Genomic DNA, 15,707 nt, shown 5'->3' with positions numbered 1-15,707 from the left:
CATGCCCCTGGTCCCCCTCCCCTGGTCTCGCTCAGTAGGGTTCTTTTCTCTGCCTCTCCTCCTCCCCCCCATCTCCCTTCCCCTCCCTGTGGTTCCCAGAACTAGGACCCAGGCCGCCAGCTGCAGCCCGTCCAGGTTTCCTATCGGATTATGAAGCTTAACATTTTTGTGAAGGAAGAAGAAAGCCGTCCCTCTGGGAAGTGATAAGAACATTCCATCCTCCTCTGGCTCCAGGGAGCCTGGGAAACAATCACCAAAGGGAGAAAGACTCCCCAGGGACAGGCTCTCCTGCGCGGGCAGGGCCGCCCTCTGCCGGCTCCCCTCCCCTTCCGCCCTGCGTCCTCCTCTCTCAGGGTCCCTGGCCAGGCCGTGGGCCTCAGGGGGTGGGCAGGCCTGGGGCCCCTAGAACCAGGTGCCCAGACCTAGTGGGCTTCTTCTCAGCCTGGAGCTGCCCCTGGGGACCTTGGGTACCAGCTCCCTTGAGGGCAAGCTGTATAATCTGGGAGAGAGGAAGCTTCCACTAAGAGGAGCCCCAGAAGAGACCGCCATGGTGGGGGTTGGTTAGCAGTGGGTGGGTGGGCCCCCCACCTGCGGTGACCTAGAGCCCATGAAGCGAGATGCTGAGTCCGTCTCTTGATGGCCTGGGGGCCTGCAGAAGGCCCTGTGGTTGGCATACCGATGAGGAATGGGGACTTTGTCCAATCAGCGCTCCTTCTGCCCACTATCATCTCCCTCTGTCCCTCCCTCTCCCTTTCAGGGACAACATTCACCAAAGCCCACTGGAACCCGGGTGCTATAGCAGAGACAAGGCCGGGTGGCACCTCCTCTTCATTCCTTCCTCGAGGAGGACCTGCCACGGCTTCGGCGCCTTTGCACTTCTCTTTCCTCAGCTTCATTCAGAATCCCTACCCCTTCACTAATACGAGATCTTTTAACGTTGTCTTCTCAGCGAGGTCTCCCTTGCCTTCTTGTCTCAAATGGCAAATTGCCGTCACCCACGAGAATTCCTCTCCCCCTTCTCTCAGCATTCACTACTATATAATATACATTTTACTTCTCGACTATACTTTTTATCAGTCTCTTCCCGCTAAAACTGAAGTTTCCAGAAGGCAGGAATTGTCACCCACCTCCCTTGCTTCAGTGGCTAGAAGAAAGTCTGGGAGTCTGAAGGGTACACTAAGGGGGGCCCTGCACCAAATGCAGGGGGAAGCGTGGGGAGTGGGCTTTGATTTATAAATGTTTATCAACCACGTGCATGGTTGACGGGAACAAACAAGGGTGTGAAGTGCCCAGCGCTAGCTACAGTGGGGTCCTCCCCAGCCCCACATGGGAGAACAGCTGCCAGACAGACCAGGGCCCTCGCTCCAGTGCCGCCCAGTCAGACAGGGGTCTCTGGAAGCCAAAGAACAAGGGTACCTGGATCATACAGTCCAGGTCAGGCCCCTGGGACCCCGGGTAGGATAGAGCCTGGACCTGGAAGAACACCTGAGAAGATCTGCACACAATAAATATGTGTGGAACACATGAATGGCTGCCCTTAAGAAACCCACATACTGGTGGAGAAGACACGCTCATCCTTTCACTCATTGCCCTCGTTCATAGAAGGCAGAACTGTTGAGCACTGGCTGGGTGTTTGGCTCCATCAGAGAACAGCGCAGAGACCGTCCCAGCCCCCCTGAAGCCCACCCCTGGGAAGGGCTTGCTGGAGAGAGGACACAGAGGGTGGGCACCCACATACCTTCCCTGTCCACAGTTCATGGCCTGTGTACCTGGGTCAGGGTGCATTGGACCCAGTGCAGGACGGGGCAGGTGAGAAACCCTTGGGTTCCTTGGGGAACTTGTTAAGTCAGGCCCGATTGGGTGGAGGCACTGGGTGTGGGGAGACATCATTTGTCATTTGTTTTTCTAAACCCTGGGGATTTGAAGTTGGGTGAAGAGGAGGTCACCAAGGAGGGCAGTCTAACCCTGCAGTCACCCATGCCAGGGCCACTCCCTGGGCCAGGGCTCCCTCCGGCACCTGACCTCCCTTAATCTCGGTGACTGACGGCCCTGTGAAGTCGTTATTCTGCCCAGTTGACTGTGGAGGGAACGGAAGCACAGAGCGGTTAAGTAACTTGCCCAAGTGCCACAGCTACTGAGTGGTGGAGTTGGCATTTGAACCCTGGTAATTGGTGTCTTGGAGGCCACACTGCCGGCCTTTATGCAGAAATCTTTTTTTGGTTATCCATTTTTTTAAATTAACTTATTTATTTTAATTGGAGGCTAATTACTTTGCAATATTGTAGTGGTTTTGCCATACATTGACATGAATCAGCCATGTGTGTACATGTGTTCCCAACCTTGAACCCCCCTCCCACCTCCCTCCCCATCCCCATGCAGAGATCTTTAATGGGAGGTCCATTCTGCGGGAGAGTGGCAGTCCTCTGAAGGTCTGGGGACACTCGTGGTGACTCACCATGAGTCTCCCCAGACCTTCTCCATCTGGGGAAGGGAGGAGCCTTGTCAGAGACGAGGGTAAGCTTCAGGCCGGGTGTTCCTTGAGGCCAGGTGAGGCAGGGCTGACGGGGGTCCCCGGTTCTGGAAGCCAGCCCTCACCTTCATCTGCACTGCCACCTTCTCTTTCTCACACCTGTCCTGCGGTGGCTCCTCCCTGGCCACCCAGGCTGCGGTCCCACCCTTGCCCCGAGCATCCTCCATACCAAGGTTCCAGAACTCCAACACTGTCACGTCACGCCCTCTACTCCTGACCTTCAGCAGCTCTTTTGGTACCAGGATAAAATGTCCAACTTTCTCCCCTGGGCCAGGATGGCTCTGCATGACCTTCCCTGGTCACCTCACCAACTTTATTTCTGGCCATATTCTCCTTGACCTCTTCATTCCAGCCCCCTAGTCTCCTTGCTGGTTCTAGAACACACCATGTCATTCTGGTCTGGGGACCATTCCACTTACCCCAAGTGTCCCTTGGGGGTACAGTTTTCTCAGAATACCTCACTCCATCAGGCACTTCAGTTCCAAAGGCCTTTCCTGAAATGCATGTGTCTCCCCTCACTCAGACCCTTTTCATTTCTTTATCTGAGGGATTATTTGTTTTCTTTCTGGACTTTATCACTGTCTGAAATGATCTTTTTATTATATTTATTTCGTGTCCTTCTTCCTCCATTAGAATAAAAGCCCCATGAAAGGAGGAAATGTGTGTTTTGGTTAGTGTTGTATCTTCAGGGCCTAGAACACTGTCTAGTGTACAATACATGCTAAACAAATAATTCTTGAATCAGAACTTGCTCTGCTATTTCTCACCGTGGGGCCTTCAGACACACAAATCCTTCTGCCACCTTCTTCATGCAGTTTAACTCCAATGAACTTTAGTTCTGAGCTCAAAGCCCACTTCTTCAGGGAGTCTTCTCCAACTTCCCTGCCACGCCAGCTATGCCCCCACACCCTGCACATTTGCTCTCTCAGAGCCCTGGGCTTCTGTGGTTGCGCCTCGTTCTTGCTCCTTACTAGGTCAACTGTCTCTCAGCGCTAGAGAGTAAGGTCCACAAGGTCAGGGGCTGTGCTGTTTTGTTTACTTCTGAATCTCTGGTGCTTCACCCTGAGCCTGGCCCACAACAATAGCTGCTCCAGGGTTATACGTTCAATCATTGAGGGGACAGCTGGGGCCCCCAGGTGGCCATCAGAGTGAGGGTACAGGTCTCTTCCAGTCACTTCTAACTTGAAAAGTCTAGAAAAGCCTGCCAGGAATTTTCATATATGTGATCTCAATCTTTTCAACACATCCATAAGTAGGTATTGTGATCTTCCTTTATAGACAGAGACAGAGGCTTGGCGAGGTTAAGGAAACTCCCCAAGATTACCCATCTGAGAGTCGCAGAACTGAGACTCAAACCCAGGCCTCCTGAATTGAGAGCTTTTCCCAGGGGTCTCTGGGAGAGAGCAAGCTGCAAGGCAGATTCCGGGCAAGGTTGGAGGTACCCCCTCTCCCCCAGGTTCTTCCCTTTCCTTATAGCCTGTATTAGACTTCTGATACTGTGTAACAGATTATCCCAAAACTTAGTGGCAACTATTATCTCACTGTGTCTGTAGGTCAGGAATTTGGGTGCAGATTAAGTGGGTCCTTCGCTTCTGGGTCTCTCATGAGCTGCCATCCCGGTGCTGCCTGGCACTGCAATGAGTCATCTGAAGGCTCATTTGGGGAAGGATCCACTCCAAGCTCATCTGTGTGGCTGCTGGCAGGATTCCATTCTTGCTGCCTCTTGGCTGAAGACGGTTCCCTGAGTTTTGTTTCAGGGGCCTCTCCAACATGGCAGCCCAGTTCATCAAAGCAAGCAAACCAGAGAGGCGAGAGTGCTGGAGAAATGGAAGCCAGTGTTAATAATAAAATCCTGGAACAGTGTCCCAGCACAGTGTGCCCTCCTCTGTCATGAGGAGCATGTACCTAGGTCCAGCCACACCCACAGGAGGGGATTACACGAGGGTATAAATGCCAGGGGCAGGGGTGGCTGGGAGCCGCGCCAGAAGCTGCCACCACACAGCCTGTTCTCTTTCGGCTGCTCTCAGATCACAGATTCCTGCAGGGCAGCTGACATCATGTTCACGGGCACCCGTGGGATGCTGCGTGCCTTCATTCATTCATTGTCTCACTCATCTGACAGACATTTGCTCCCTACCTACTGTGTGCAAAATCTTGATTGCTGGAGTGACAAAACTGAATAAGGCTCATTTCCTGCCTTGAAAGAGACAGATGTGTATAGAAATAAGTGAGGTTTAGTGTCTGCTACATGGAGACTCCTGAAAAGAATAGGGCTAATGCTCTTTTAGCACTGACTGTGTACAAGCATCAGCCTAAACACTTTATAAGTATTATCTCTTAATGCTCACAGCAACCTGTGAGGTAGCTACTATTATTATCACTCCATTTTGTAGAAAAAGAAACCGAAGTACAAAAAAAGAGGGGGGTGAATGTAGCTGGCAAGGCAGGGCTAGGGTTCCACCTGGGCAGTTTGGCCCCTGAGCCCATACATTGAGCCGTGTGTCATCTTGTCTCGTGCAAGACGGGCTCCACGAGCAGTCCTTTTAAAGGAACGACAGGTGTTGGGGACCATCCTTGGGGCCGGTTCTTTCTTGTTCTTCAAGAGCAATATGCAGACAGATCCTTTTCCATGGGCCTTGATGAAGCTGCCTGCTGGCGTATCTGGGGTGGGAAGAATGACTGGGAAGACCACTCGGCAAGCTGGGGAAGAGAGTTGTTTTGGTTTAAAAGATTGACATTTTAATAAACTGCTCTTAATTAACAGCACTTTGAAATTCTGAGTGGCGAGCTCTCCATCTTAAAACAGGCGGTCGGGTGGCTTCTTAGAGAACGCGATGCTTGTGGGTGATCTCCCTTTTTGAAACAAACCCAGACCCTCCAGTCACAATTTATTTTTCATTCCAAAAATGATCTTTACTGCAAATGTTGCTTTGGTTCGAGTGAATTAGAAATCCTTATTACACAGGCAGGCACTTCAAACAGTGCCCGGCTCACCGCGCCGGCTGTGGCATCAAAGACTCGGCTGGAATCTCTGATTACCACCCAGGCTGTGGGCCACTTGGGAGCAGGCGGCATCTGAAACGGGGCTCCGACTGCGGGAGTGGCGGGCTCGGGGAGCCCAAAAGCCAGGCAGCCTCCATGCCAGGCTCGGCGCCTCCAAGTTCAGGGGCTTGGAGGGGTTGCTGTGGGCAGAAGGGATGGAGAATGGCATAGTTGCCCTTGACTGAGCACCTACTGATGTCCCGGAGGCCTGCTTGGAACTTTTTCATGCATTTGTGCTGTGCTAATTTGCTTCAGTCATGTTGGACTCTCTGTGACCCTATGGACCATAGCTGCCAAGCTCCTCTCTCCACAGGATTCTCAAGGCAAGAATACTGGAGGTGGTTGCTATGCTCTCCTCCAGGGGATCTTCCCGACCCAGGGCAGGTTCTTTAACACTAGTGCCACCTGGCAAGCCCTTTTCACTCATTATCTCACTTAAAATTTAAAATTTCTGACGGCCACCTACTGTAATTGTTGTGAGGGTTTAAGAGAGCTTGAGAAACAATACACCTCTTTACCTCACTTATTGTGAACCTACTGAGAAATAAGGCAGAAGAGTGATGCAAATGAGAGATCAATATCAAGCTTCCCACTGATACCATACTTCAGTTCAGTTCAGTTCAGTCGCTCAGTCGTACCACACTTACTACTGATACTAAATATCCTGCTTACTACCAATATTTTAAGCTGGTATCACAGAAGGTGCCTGGTATTTGCAGGCAAGACGGGTTTGTAATTCTGAAGCTCACAGTTATCTAGTTCCTTCCCCATAAACACGCACGCTATGCTAGGACAGGTTGCATGGGGTGGGGTGGGGGGGCGGTGGTGGGAGTGGGGGAGTGGAGCACTGATCTCTAAATTGTTAAGAGAACAGAGAAAACGCAAGCTGCCTCCTCAGGTAAAGAGATGCTGAGGGAGCTTGGCCACGTTAGCTCTACCAAATTCACCAGAGAATTTCTTCTCACTTTTTAAGATCAGGTGAGGGAGGGAACTGTGGACCTCTCCACAAGTAAGGAGGCATCACACATCCACCACCCAGGCCCTTGGGATTATTTTCTTTGTTCTACAGGTGGAGAGGGCTTCCCTGGTGGCTCAGTTGATAAAGAATCTGCCTGCAATGCAGGAAACCTGGGTTCGATTCCTGGGTTGGGAAGATCCCCTGGAGAAGGGAATGACTGTCCACTCCAGTATTCTGGCCTGGAGAATTCCATGGACTGTATAGTCCATGGCGTTGCAAAGAGTCGGACACGACTGAGCGACTTTCCCTTCACAGGTAGAGAAGGAGTTTCACGGCTCCCCAGTGGGTAGGAGGTGAGGCTGAGATTCACGCTGCTTCGTCTGTTGGCCCTATTCTCTCTTCCCTTCTTGACTTTGAGATCCTCACTTTCAGGGTTGTGTCCTATGAATTGTGTCCTTTGGAGCTGACACAGGGTCCAGCTCAGGGGAGGCTTCAGGCAATGTCTTTGAAGTGAACAAAACAGATTCATCCTTTCATTCAGCAACATGTTTTGTCTCTACTAGGTGTTGATCTCACTATTGGTGGCATTAAGCTGGTGGAGTGGGGAATGGCAGCCCCCTGCCCCAAAAGATACATCCTAGCCTCTGGAAACTGTGAATGTGATCTTATTTGGAAAAAGGATCTTTGCAGATGTCATTAAGGATCTTGAGATGATATCATCCCTGATGATGACCTGAAAAGTGAAACTGTTAGCCACTTAGTCATGTCCCCATGGACACGTAGCTACCCCATGGACTGTAGCCCGTCAGGCTCCTCTGACCATGAAATTCTCTAGGCAATAGAGTCAGTTGCCATTCCCTTTTCCAGGGGATCTTTCCGACCCAGGGACCAAACCCAGGTCTCCAGCATTGCAGGCAGATTCTTCACCATCTGAGCCATTACCGAAGTCCATGATGACTTGGGTGGGCCCTAAATCCAATGACCACTGCCCTTGTAAGAATCAGAAGAAGCAGGAGAAGAGAAGGCATATGAAGAAGAGGCAGAGACTGGAGAGATGTGGCCACAAGCTAAGGGACACCTGGACCCACCACTGGCCAGAAGAGGAGAGCAGTGATCCTCTCTTAGAGACTTTGGAGGGAGCAGGGCCCAGCCGGCACTTTGATTTTGGACATCTGGCCTCCAAAACCATGAGGGGATAACTTTCTGTTGTTCTAAGCTCTCTAGTAGATGGTGACAGAGTGCCATCTGGGCAGTCCTAGGAAATGGCCACACTGGCACTGGGGGCAGAGAGATGGCTTGGCCCCTCCCCCTCGCTCCCGATGTGGGACAGCTGGCCATCTCATTGGGGCCTAGATCAGAACCACTTTTCTCTGGAGCTGCTGTCTCCCCAGGCTCAGGCATGGGGGCAGGAAGCCTCTCAGCAACCTGGACGTCATTGTTCACAGCATGTTGCTGAATCACGTAAAAGTAAGAGAAAACGAGCATGACCCTCAGACCCTCAGACCAAACCATGGAGACATGGCGGCTAGAGTGTCTGGTTAAAGACCGGTGACTTTTCTCTGCAACTGGTGTAATTCCCCCTGTTGTGATCTCTTGGTGTCCAAAAAGGAACGTCAGAGAATTGCCAACTGTTTTTGAAGGGACTTCAGGAGCCACCAGCGTTCCTCAGCATCATTCTTACCAAGCAGATATTCAGTTGTTGTCCAGCTGCCTCAGAGTCAGAGCAGACAGGCCACCTCCTGGGGAACCTCTTTTGGAAGTGCTTCTCTGCAGGGGACACACACCTGCCTGCCCCCATACATACTTTCACTCTCATTTCACAGATGGAGAAATTGAGTCTTGGCAACTTCCTAGGGTCACATGCATTGCTGTTGTTTAGTTGCTCAGTCACGTCCAACTCTTTGCGACCCTATGGACTGTAGCCCGCCAGGCTCCTCTGTCCTCGGGGTTCTCCAGGCAAGAATACTGGAGCCGGTTGCCATTTCCTTCTCCAGGGGATCTACCCAACCCAGGGATCAAATCCGATTGCAGGCAGATTCTTTACAACTGAGACACCAGGGAAACCCAGGATCACATGTATGGTATGTGCTCAATTCAGTCTTTTGAGAGATTAGGGAACCTCAACTCCCTGCCTTGGCTGTGAGAGGAATCAAGCGTAGGACACTAGTGTATGTGGTTGTCACTGCAAACACTGCTCAGGAGCCCCATTGTTGATGAACAAGCCCTGTTGTAACTACTCAGCCAGGGCTTAGCTGTGGTTCCTAGAAAACCAGGTAGGTTAACCAAGGTGTGGTTACACCTCTCTACACCTCTGTAGATGCATGCTTTTGGGGTGGAATTTTGATCAGAACATTTCCTGAGTTTTGGTCTCCTGGGTCCACTCGAAAAGAAGCGTTCTGCATGATGTGGATGATGCATCTAAAACCTCTTGACTCTTTCAAGGTAACCTTGGACATACTACATATCAATACACTTCAGAATACAAATGTAATTAGTTAGGGGTATTGGGAACATAAGGATTGTATTTAAACTTGAATTGTGGCTGGCAAATCTCCCTCCTTCCAGCTGGGGTGTTGGGTTTGTTACACACAAAGAAAAGGAACTATCACTACTTTATTGTGAGTTGAACCATGCCTGATGCCCCCCTGCAGCGGCCTGGTAAGGTAGGGGTGGGACAGTGGTGCAACCTCCCTCCAGCTGAGTTCACACCTGAACCTCATCACTGGCCAGGCACCTCATCCAAGTGTGGGGGTCTGACAGAAGAGTGCTACGTGGAGGAGTCCTCCTCAAGGTGTTACCCTTCTGCAACGAAGTGAGCATCATATGGAGAATGTAAATCAACACCCTACTTTCTTCATCAAGACAGCCTTGCTGGGAAAAACGTCTGCCAAGCGAAACGGTGCGCTTAGTGACACTGCTTACATTCGGTCGCAGGTCCTAATCTCCTTGCTGACCAGTGAAAACCAGTTCAGAGACTGACACTGGTCCAAGGACCACATGTTAGCAGCCCTGCTGTAGCACATGCAAGAAACACAGAAAGAAGAGTTGCAGGGCCTGCCATCAAGAGGGGCAGTCATGGGTTCCCCAACCAACTCTGCCAGGAAAAAAAAAAGCGGGGACTGGGTTGCAGGGGGTAGGGGGGCCCATGTGCGTCAGGTCTCTCCAGGGAGTGATCCCGCTGATCAGGAAACACAGCCCATCTAGCAGATTAGAAGATGTCCCATTGGCAACAGGGAGTGAGGAAAAGGCTGGTTGGAGGGTTGGAGAGAGGGATGTAGGCTTTCCCTTCCTCCACAAATATTTCTTTCATTTGTGCAATAAAGTCTTAGCAACAACAACAAATGAATTTCTGGCAATCGTACTGTCACACTTACATGTTCTTACTTTTTCCAGCTCTTGATAAATTTAACAGCGGAAGGCCTGTAGGCATCTTCCAGCCTTCCTGGAAAATGTGAAGATTTGTTGCCAGGGCCATGGGACACAGATTTTTGGATTGGCAAGGTCCCCGTGAGGGCTGAGATGCACAAATTTAAACCAATTCTTTCACTGGTCAGAACCTTACTATCAATTGACCAGAGGCCTGGGGACCCAAGAGGCCAGAGAGAGGTCTGGGCCGGAGGTGGGCAGGGTGCGAGGTGGGGAGGCAGGGAGCTCCCCCTGCCACTGACCAGAGTGGTCAGACTTTAAGGGGCTGGGGTGCATGAGCTTGTGTCCTGAGAACATACAGTGATACTCTTGGGGTCTGGGGTCCTGTTATATCCACAGGCCCTGCTGTGAGGCAGCCAAGAGCGAGAAGACAGAGAGGTCCTGGGGTTGCCTTGAGCTCTCACCTGTTTGCACGCGAGCTGGTCTTGAAAGGGTCCCAGAGAGGATGCAAATTGCCAACTGTCTGAGGAATGAGCCTGAGTGCTCAAGGAAGCCTCAGAGGGAGGTGGCTGGGGCTGGGCTCTGCCAGGCAGTGCTTGGCTGCCCAAGGAGCTCAGTTAAACAGATTCTAATACAGCACTTACCTCCCGGGTGCCTCTTTTGTGATGGGCTCTGCGGGGGACACAGAGCTGAGTGGCGTACACCCGCCTAAAGCCATACTAATGAGAGCTAATATGGAGTGTTTACCACATGCAGCGCTTCTGCCCCAAGCAGGATGCTCATTACCTAGTTTAAGTCTCGGGGCACTCCTCAGAGGAGGTGCTGTATTATCCCCTTTGGATAATTCTGGAAACTGTCAGTTTCAACAGCTGAGACTTGGTGACCTGCCTGAGGTCCCCAGCTGGTGAGGATGGACCTGGGATTTGACCTCTATGGTCAGGCTCTAGATCAGTGGCTTTGATCTTGGTGACCCCTTTTTGTCACCTGGAGAGATTTTAAAACATAACCATTTCTAGATCTGTCCCTAAACCAATAAAATCAGACTCTCTGAGGGTGAGATCAGGCATTGATGTTTAATAACTTCACCCCCAGGCTGTATGTCTTTTGCCAGGATTGAAAAAAGTGTTTCCAGAGCCTGTAGACTTAACCACTGTGAGGCCCTTCCCCAGCCGCGCCCATCTCTGTGCATCGTGAGGACCCCTGAGCTTTTGCTTTTTCCCACTGGACCATGATGGCCCCAGACAGTGGCTTGCACAGAGGTCTCTGATACAGGCAGGCCCATCACAGTGTCATAAGAGAGGTCCCCTTCCAGCAGGGAAGAATCAGTAACAGCTTCATGTTGAAGGCAAGAGATTTGGGAGAAGAGTCTGAGGTTGAAGAAGATGCTGGGAACTTAACAATGGCCTCAAGCTTTGTTTATTCATATGAACTCAATTGCCTAGGTACTGGGGAGCCATGGAGGGTTTTTGAGCATGGTAGTGACCCCATCAGAAAACCGTCTACTTGCTGAAGCCCCTGCAGTTCTTGCTCTACCCTCTTGCTCCAGGGGGAAGCTGGGAAATGGAATTGGCTGAGGAATTTTTTGGAAAAATTAGGGTGTAAATCACATACCAGGAAAAACCATCCTCTTGTTTCTGCCCACTTCCTTGTCCACACTAGTAATGCCAGTCTCCCAGCCACACTCCTCCTGGCCTCTGTCCCCATAGTTTATTCTACCTGGAACTCCCTTTCCTGTTTATAGGCCATGTAAATACATTTACATTTATACTTCAAAACCTGCTCCCAAAGTTTAGGAACCCTCCCAAGATAGACTTAACCCTTTCATCCTCAGCCCTCTTAGACCATGGACATAGTTCCAGGGGCCATGCAGGTTACCTAGCCATTGTAATTGTCCGCCTATCTGGCTCCCCGCTAGACTATGAGCTCCTTAGAGTACTCAACTTGTAATAGGTGCTAAAGTCCCGATTAGATCGAATTTATCCCCAAGGACAGGAGTTTTGAAAAAGCAGAATTTTAGGAAACATCCCAAAACCTCATCCGTAAACTCCTCTTGGAACATCTCTTTCCTCCCTGTCTGCCACACTCAGCAATTTTCCTTATTATCCTCACTGCCTGGGACCAAAGGATTGATTTAGAAGGTTTCTTTTGGAAGACAAAAGGATTACCTTTGATTTTGGTATCAATAGCTTCCTGACAGCCCAGTCCAGCTTGTCAAATTAGCTTTACCAGGACCTGGGAAAAAAGTGACATAGATGTGATGAGTCGTTTTATTGTTTCCTTTGTTTAATTGAAGTATAGTTGGTTTATGATGTATCATTTTCTGCTGTAGAGCAAAGTGAATCAGCTATATGCATACGTACATCCCCTCTTTTTGGATTTCCTTCCTGTTTAGGTCGCCGCAGAGCACTGAGTCGAGTTTTCTGAGTTATGCAATCATTTCTCATTATCTATTTAATACATAGTGTCAATCAGTGTATATGTGTCAATCCTAATCTTCCAATTCATCCCACCCCACCCGCCTTCCCCTCTGTGTCCACATGTTTACATCTGTGCCTGTCTTTCTGTTTTGCAAGTGAGATCACCTGCACCATTTTTCTAGATTCCGCAAACATGCATTAATACACTATATTTGCTTTCCTGACTGACTTCCCTCTGTGTGACGGTCTCTAGGTCCATCCATGTCTTAACCAATAACTCAGTAAGTTTTGAAGGGAGGGGAGAGGGCTAGGCCAGGGTGCAGATGGATGGGGGTGCTTGTCACTGCAGCCGGGGGAGCCTCGTGGGTGGGTTTATGGGGCTGCCAAATGGCCAGAGGGAGGCCATCGATTGTGTGAGTGTAGATGAATAGAGGAGAGACGGGGGCTTTAGGACGAACAAGAGCCCTCCAGCAGGAAGGGGAGGGGAACCTTGGGGACTCATGAGCTGGCATTGTTCAAACAGGTCGGGACCTTAATGCAGTATAGAGTGTGTGCCCCTAAGCACGTGTACAAGTGAGAGCAACCAGTTCTCCCCCACAGGCTCTGAGCAGACCCAGGCTCCCAGGGCCAGCCAAAGAAGGGATTACTTTCTGGTTTAGTAGATTAAATGCTGAGGTTTCTGTGAATTAAACCCCAAAGCAGCTTTGGAATGTTTTCACTATCTCCACTGAGAAAATGAGATCTTTTTCATCTGGTAACACAGGGATAATAATACCCAGATCCCTGGGCTAGAGTGAGGATTAAATGAGATCCTGTACGTCAAAGCCCCGGCCTATGCCTGGGACACAGCGAGGCCCAGTAAATGGTGCTTCTCAAGTGAACCAGGGCTCCGGGTGCTGGCTAGAGGCAGGCCTGAAATGAGAGCTTTCTTCCTTAAAGCAGCAGCAGTGCCTGCCTTTTTCCTTGGTGTCTTGAAGTTTTTGAGCTTCAAGTTTCTGGGGCAGCTCAGGCTCAGGGTCAAACGTGGGTTCCTTCCCAGTCTGTCTGCATCCTAGTGTAAGACCTGCAGCAAGTTCTGTAATGTCTCTGAGCCCCAGTTGCCTCGTAACAATACGACTTATCTTCTGGGGTTGTTGAAGGATTTGATGATCTCATCTGCCCCTTACTCAGCTCCCAGCCTCCACCCTCAACCCCCTCCAGACTGTTCTCCAAAGAGTGGCCAGATAAACCCTATAAAACTGAAATTGGAACTTGTTTTCTCGAGCACACATCTCAGTGTTTAGGATAAAATCTGAAGTCCCCACCGTGGACTGGCAGGCCCTATGCGATCTGCCATCTGCCTCCTCTCATCCCTAGTTAGAGTCTGCTCCTGCACATGGCCAGCAGCAACCTTCCTCTCTCTCCCTAAACAGAGCAGCTCCTGCCCCATGGAATCTGTGCTTGGGTTCCCTCTGTCTGCATGCCTTGCCCCAATGCGTGCATGCTAATTTGCATCCGTTGTGTTCGATTCTTTGAGACCCTTTGGATATAGCCCAAAGGCTATATTCTCTATATATTCAAGGTCATTTCACTCCATCGCTAACAATTCTGAATGCTCACCATGGCGTAGGAATGATTTTTCACAGGCGCTTCTCTATTCAAGGAATTCTACAGGCAAGAATACTGGAATGGGTTGCCATTTCCTCCTCCAGGAGATCTTCCCGACCCGGGGATCAAACCCACATCTATTATGCCTCCTGTATTGGCAGGCAGGTTCTTTACCACTAGCGCCACCTGGGAAGCCCTCAGAAAACAGAGCAAATCTTGTCTCCACCATTGATTAAACTCGGCTGAAATCTCTCTGTCACCTCCTGCTAGAGACAACTCCTGATCTCTCTCTTAAGCAGCATTTTGAGGCTTTCTCAATTCCCCTGTGTGAGTGTGCATGTGAGTGTGCAAATCCCCTGTGACTCAGTCAGTCACATCTGAGTCTTTGTGACCCCATGGACTGTAGCCCGCTAGGCTCCTCTGTCCACGGAATTTTCCAGGCAAGAATATCGGAATGGGTTGCCATTTCCTTCTCAGGGGATCTTTCTGACTCAGGGACTGAACTCGCATCTCCTGCATTGCAGGCAGTTTCTTTATAACTGCATCACCTGGGAAGCCCCCTCAATTCCCTTACCCTGATGTATTTTCCCCAAGTTGCTGAGCATCGGCTGACACTATCATGTACATTTATCTGTTGTTGTCTCCCTTGTTAGAATGTAAGCTTCAGGAGAGCAGAGACTGTTGAGCTCACTGCTGTAGGCCCAGCAAGTGAATAGCTCTTTGCTCAGTAACAGTTTCATGAAGGAATAGATGAATGAGTCAGCGCCTGCTGAAGATCATTCCTACCACACGGTGAGCATTCAGAATTGTTAGCGATGGAGTGAAATGACCTTGAGTGTCTAGCCCTGAGACCCAGTTCTTGCTGACTGTCAACTTACTGTGCAACCTCAATCAATTAACTTACCTCCTTTGGAACCCTGGGCAAGAGAGCCCAGGAATAGTAAACTGGAGGCCATTTTCTCTGAAAAAAGCCAGTGTCTCTGATTTTTCAATATGCTGCCAGCTGGGCCATGTCAGGTGGTTATGTGTAAGGGAAAAAATGCCTTTGACTGAAACGGTGATGTTTTACCGAGGCCACTTGGTTCTGCTTTCAAATAATTTCTTCAGGGCTCCCAAGTGCCTCCTCTTTCTTACTCATTAGCAGTCTACAGAACTTAAAGGGAGACTCTAATTAGGGAGAACTTTCATATCATTTACTAGGGAAAGATTGAGGGAGGGGGCTGCCTTATGGGCCAGAGAGAAGCTTCTGAATCTGCAGAAAGGCCCTTTGGCTCCAGGCCTCTGACTTGACCTCAGGAACTAAAATGAAAGCCACAGGTCAGGAGGATGCATCTGCCATTTGGAGTAAGCAATGGTTATTGTAAAAATACATACATTCTGAAAAAGTACACAGGTCTGGAACATCTGGGGTGCCTGGGGATGGGTCTAACTCTGGCTTGTCAAAGAAGTGCAATTATTGACTCTGCTGTTAATGAGGAATGTGGAGTTTACAGGCTCAGGGCAAAGGAAAGGCAATGAGGACAGCCTGAACTGGCAGAGAAGATTCCAGGGACTGTGCTGCCGAATCCTAGCTCTGAGACCCCATCAGGAAGCAGACAGGCCCACTCCCAGTCCCGCTGGAAATCGGCGGAGGTGAAAAATGTTTAGATTCTTGTGCTGATATTAGCTCAGTGTGTGTCAGCAGTGGTGGAAGGTTGCCTGGAGGGCTGATGTCTTGGGGTCTTACCAATGTAGGTAGAGTGTACTGAATCAGGGAGATGATAGTCCTGCCATCCTCCATAGTGATCATCTCCAAAGATATCAGGGT

This window comes from Muntiacus reevesi, chromosome 9 (genome assembly GCF_963930625.1).
Source record: "Muntiacus reevesi chromosome 9, mMunRee1.1, whole genome shotgun sequence".
NCBI classification, from domain to species: domain Eukaryota; kingdom Metazoa; phylum Chordata; class Mammalia; order Artiodactyla; family Cervidae; genus Muntiacus; species Muntiacus reevesi.
Note: the sequence above shows the minus strand (reverse complement) of the source record.